The sequence below is a fragment of the Dendrobates tinctorius genome, unplaced genomic scaffold (assembly GCF_039654945.1).
Source record: "Dendrobates tinctorius isolate UK_male_01 unplaced genomic scaffold, ASM3965494v1 ptg000135l, whole genome shotgun sequence".
Lineage (NCBI taxonomy): Eukaryota > Metazoa > Chordata > Amphibia > Anura > Dendrobatidae > Dendrobates > Dendrobates tinctorius.
The window spans coordinates 13,584,865-13,591,029 of NW_027361803.1; positions in this window are offsets into that span (position 1 = coordinate 13,584,865).

Below are 6,165 nucleotides of genomic sequence, written 5' to 3' on the forward strand. Positions count from 1 at the left end.
GGGAGGAAGCCTGAGACTGGTGTAATACATGAGTGCCAATGGGGAGGAAGCAAGGGACTGGTGTAATACATGAGTGCCAGTAGGGAGGAAGCCTGGGACTGGTGTAATACATGAGGGCCAGAATACATGAGTGCCAGTAGGGAGGAAGCCTGGGACTGGTGTAATACATGAGTGCCAGTAGGGAGGAAGCCTGGGACTGGTGTAATACATGAGTGCCAGAATACATGAGTGCCAGTAGGGAGGAAGCCTGGGACTGGTGTAATACATGAGTGCCAGTAGGGAGGAAGCCTGGGACTGGTGTAATACATGAGGGCCAGAATACATGAGTGCCAGTAGGGAGGAAGCCTGGGACTGGTGTAATACATGAGTGCCAGTAGGGAGGAAGCCTGGGACTGGTGTAATACATGAGGGCCAGAATACATGAGTGCCAGTAGGGAGGAAGCCTGGGACTGGTGTAATACATGAGTGCCAGTAGGGAGGAAGCCTGGGACTGGTGTAATACATGAGTGCCGGTGGGGAGGAAGCCTGGGACTGGTGTAATACATGAGGGCCAGAATACATGAGTGCCAGTAGGGAGGAAGCCTGATACTGGTGTAATACATGAGTGCCAGTAGGGAGGAAGCCTGGGACTGGTGTAATACATGAGGGCCAGAATACATGAGTGCCAGTAGGGAGGAAGCCTGATACTGGTGTAATACATGAGGGCCAGAATACATGAGTGCCAGTAGGGAGGAAGCCTGATACTGGTGTAATACATGAGTGCCAGTAGGGAGGAAGCCTGGGACTGGTGTAATACATGAGGACCAGAATACATGAGTGCCAGTAGGGAGGAAGCCTGAGACTGGTGTAATACATGAGTGCCAGTAGGGAGGAAGCCTGATACTGGTGTAATACATGAGTGCCAGTAGGGAGGAAGCCTGGGACTGGTGTAATACATGAGGGCCAGAATACATGAGTGCCAGTAGGGAGGAAGCCTGGGACTGGTGTAATACATGAGTGCCAGTAGGGAGGAAGCCAGGGACTGGTGTAATACATGAGTGCCAGTAGGGAGGAAGCCTGATACTGGTGTAATACATGAGTGCCAGTAGGGAGGAAGCCTGGGACTGGTGTAATACATGAGTGCCAGTAGGGAGGAAGCCTGGGACTGGTGTAATACATGAGGGCCAGAATACATGAGTGCCAGTAGGGAGGAAGCCTGGGACTGGTGTAATACATGAGTGCCAGTAGGGAGGAAGCCTGGGACTGGTGTAATACATGAGTGCCGGTGGGGAGGAAGCCTGGGACTGGTGTAATACATGAGGGCCAGAATACATGAGTGCCAGTAGGGAGGAAGCCTGATACTGGTGTAATACATGAGTGCCAGTAGGGAGGAAGCCTGGGACTGGTGTAATACATGAGGGCCAGAATACATGAGTGCCAGTAGGGAGGAAGCCTGATACTGGTGTAATACATGAGTGCCAGTAGGGAGGAAGCCTGGGACTGGTGTAATACATGAGTGCCAGTAGGGAGGAAGCCTGATACTGGTGTAATACATGAGTGCCAGTAGGGAGGAAGCCTGGGACTGGTGTAATACATGAGGGCCAGAATACATGAGTGCCAGTAGGGAGGAAGCCTGGGACTGGTGTAATACATGAGGGCCAGAATACATGAGTGCCAGTAGGGAGGAAGCCTGATACTGGTGTAATACATGAGTGCCAGTAGGGAGGAAGCCTGGGACTGGTGTAATACATGAGTGCCAGTAGGGAGGAAGCCTGGGACTGGTGTAATACATGAGGGCCAGAATACATGAGTGCCAGTAGGGAGGAAGCCTGGGACTGGTGTAATACATGAGTGCCAGTAGGGAGGAAGCCTGGGACTGGTGTAATACATGAGTGCCGATGGGGAGGAAGCCTGATACTGGTGTAATACATGAGTGCCAGTAGGGAGGAAGCCTGGGACTGGTGTAATACATGAGTGCCAGTAGGGAGGAAGCCTGATACTGGTGTGATACATGAGTGCCAGTAGGGAGGAAGCCTGGGACTGGTGTAATACATGAGGGCCAGAATACATGAGTGCCAGTAGGGAGGAAGCCTGGGACTGGTGTAATACATGAGGGCCAGAATACATGAGTGCCAGTAGGGAGGAAGCCTGGGACTGGTGTAATACATGAGGGCCAGAATACATGAGTGCCAGTAGGGAGGAAGCCTGATACTGGTGTAATACATGAGGGCCAGAATACATGAGTGCCAGTAGGGAGGAAGCCTGGGACTGGTGTAATACATGAGGGCCAGAATACATGAGTGCCAGTAGGGAGGAAGCCTGATACTGGTGTAATACATGAGTGCCAGTAGGGAGGAAGCCTGGGACTGGTGTAATACATGAGGGCCAGAATACATGAGTGCCAGTAGGGAGGAAGCCTGATACTGGTGTAATACATGAGTGCCAGTAGGGAGGAAGCCTGGGACTGGTGTAATACATGAGTGCCAGTAGGGAGGAAGCCTGATACTGGTGTAATACATGAGTGCCAGTAGGGAGGAAGCCTGGGACTGGTGTAATACATGAGTGCCAGTAGGGAGGAAGCCTGATACTGGTGTAATACATGAGTGCCAGTAGGGAGGAAGCCTGGGACTGGTGTAATACATGAGTGCCGGTGGGGAGGAAGCCTGGGACTGGTGTAATACATGAGTGCCAGTAGGGAGGAAGCCTGGGACTGGTGTAATACATGAGTGCCGGTGGGGAGGAAGCCTGGGACTGGTGTAATATATGAGTGCCGGTGGGGAGGAAGCCTGGGACTGGTGTAATACATGAGTGCCAGTGGGGAGGAAGCCTGGGACTGGTGTAATACATGAGTGCCAGTAGGGAGGAAGCCTGGGACTGGTGTAATACATGAGTGCCGGTGGGGAGGAAGCCTGGGACTGGTGTAATACATGAGTGCCGGTGGGGAGGAAGCCTGGGACTGGTGTAATACATGAGTGCCAGTAGGGAGGAAGCCAGGGACTGGTGTAATACATGAGTGCCAGTAGGGAGGAAGCCTGGGACTGGTGTAATACATGAGTGCCGGTGGGGAGGAAGCCTGGGACTGGTGTAATACATGAGGGCCAGTGGGGAGGAAGCCTGATACTGGTGTAATACATGAGGGCCAGTGGGGAGGAAGCCTGATACTGGTGTAATACATGAGTGCCAGTAGGGAGGAAGCCTGGGACTGGTGTAATACATGAGTGCCGGTGGGGAGGAAGCCTGGGACTGGTGTAATACATGAGGGCCAGAATACATGAGTGCCAGTAGGGAGGAAGCCTGGGACTGGTGTAATACATGAGTGCCGGTGGGGAGGAAGCCTGGGACTGGTGTAATACATGAGTGCCAGTAGGGAGGAAGCCTGGGTCTGGTGTAATACATGAGTGCCGATGGAGAGGAAGCCTGAGACTGGTGTAATACATGAGTGCCGGTGGGGAGGAAGCCTGGGACTGGTGTAATACATGAGTGCCGGTGGGGAGGAAGCCTGGGACTGGTGTAATACATGAGTGCCGGTGGGGAGGAAGCCTGAAACTGGTGTAATACATGAGTGCCAGTGGGGAGGAAGCCTGGGACTGGTGTAATACATGAGTGCCAATGGGGAGGAAATCTGGGACTGGTGTAATACATGAGTGCCAATGGAGAGGAAATCTGAAACTGGTGTAATACATGAGTGCCAATGGGGAGGAAATCTGGGACTGGTGTAATACATGAGTGCCAGTGGGGAAGAAGCCTGAAACTGGTGTAATACATGAGTTCCAATGGGGAGGAAATCTGGGACTGGTGTAATACATGAGTGCCAATGGGGAGGAAATCTGGGACTGGTGTAATACATGAGTGCCAATGGGGAGGAAATCTGGGACTGGTGTAATACATGAGTGCCAATGGGGAGGAAACCTGGGACTGGTGTAATACATGAGTGTCAATGGGGAGGAAGCCTGAGACTGGTGTAATACATGAGTGCCAATGGGGAAGAAGCCAGGGACTGGTGTAATACATGAGTGCCAATGGGGAGGAAGCCAGGGACTGGTGTAATACATGAGTGTCAATGGGGAGGAAGTCTGGGACTGGTGTAATACATGAGTGCCAATGGGGAGGAAGCCTGGGACTGGTGTAATACATGAGTGTCAATGGGGAGGAAGCCTGATACTGGTGTAATACATTAGTGCCAGTGGGGAGGAATTCTGGGACAGGTATAATACATGAGTACCAGTGAGGAGGAAGCCTGAGACTGGTGTAATACATGAGTGCCAATGGGGAGGAAGCCTGGGACTGGTGTAATACATGAGTGCCAGTGGGGAGGAAGCCTGGGACTGGTGTAATACATGAGTGCCAGTGGGGAGGAAGCCTGGGACTGGTGTAATACATGAGTGCCGATGGGGAGGAAGCCTGATACTGGTGTAATACATTAGTGCCAGTGGGGAGGAATTCTGGGACAGGTATAATACATGAGTACCAGTGAGGAGGAAGCCTGAGACTTGTGTAATACATGAGTGCCAATGGGGAGGAAGCCAGGGACTGGTGTAATACATGAGTGCCAATGGGGAGGAAGCCAGGGACTGGTGTAATACACGAGTGCCTGTGGGGAGGAAGCCTGGGACTGGTGTAATACATGAGTGCCGATGGAGAGGAAGCCTGAGACTGGTGTAATACATGAGTGCCGGTGGGGAGGAAGCCTGAGACAGGTGTAATACATGAGTGCCAATGGGGAGGAAGCCTGGGACTGGTGTAATACATGAGTGCCAGTGGGGAGGAAGCCTGAGACAGGTGTAATACATGAGTGCCAGTGGAGAGGAAGCCTGAGACTTGTGTAATACATGAGTGCCAATGGGGAGGAAGCCTGGGACTGGTGTAATACATGAGTGCCAATGGGGAGGAAGCCAGGGACTGGTGTAATACATGAGTGCCAGTGGGGAGGAAGCCTGGGACTGGTGTAATACATGAGTGCCGATGGGGAGGAAGCCAGGGACTGGTGTAATACATGAGTGCCAATGGGGAGGAAGCCAGGGACTGGTGTAATACATGAGTGCCAATGGGGAGGAAGCCAGGGACTGGTGTAATACACGAGTGCCAGTGGGGAGGAAACTTGGGACTGGTGTAATACATGAGTGCCGATGGGGAGGAAGCCAGGGACTGGTGTAATACATGAGTGCCAATGGGGAGGAAGCCAGGGACTGGTGTAATACATGAGTGCCAATGGGGAGGAAGCCAGGGACTGGTGTAATACACGAGTGCCAGTGGGGAGGAAGCCAGGGACTGGTGTAATACATGAGTGCCAATGGGGAGGAAGCAAGGGACTGGTGTAATACATGAGTGCCAGTGGGGAGGAAACCTGATACTGGTGTAATACATGAGTGCCAATGGGAAGGAAGCCAGGGACTGGTGTAATACATGAGTGCCAGTGGGGAGGAAGACTGAGACTGGTGTAATACATGAGTGCCAATGGGGAGGAAGCCAGGGACTGGTGTAATACATGAGTGCCAGTGAGGACCAAGTGGTGGCTCGTAACACGACTCCAAGTCTGTAGGTGTCACAGCAACACTAGAACTACACAGTGATAACCTGATAATCCTGGGGGTCCGACCAAAGGGACTGGCACCGATCTACCGAAATTTGCTGATCGTAGGGGTCCAATGACAGGGACCGGTATCATTCTGCAGAACTTACTGATCGTCGGGTTCAACAGCATGGACCGGCACCGATCTGCAGAAACTTACTGATCATGGGGGTCTGATCACAGGGACCGGCAATTAGATACATGGCACAGCAGACTTTATCACACATGATGGGATTAGGTACATGGCTCAGCGCACTGTATCACACATGATGGGATTAGGTACATGGCTCAGCAGACGGTATCACACATGATGCAATTAGATACACAGCTCAGCGCACTGTATCACACATGATGGGATTGGATACATGGTTCAGCAGACAATAACACACAGGACAGGATTAGAAACACGGCTCAGCAGACTCTATCACACATGATGCAATTATTACAAAGAAAGGGAGACAGAAAAGCGCAATAGGGTCTTATCCACGTTACAAGGAGAGAATATAACACGAAAATTGCTCACCTGGTATTTAGGATGAGAAAAAAGCATAAAGTCTGGCGACTGCTGCAGATCCACAGGTCCTCAACAACCAGAAGAAATCACGCATTCAAGGGAA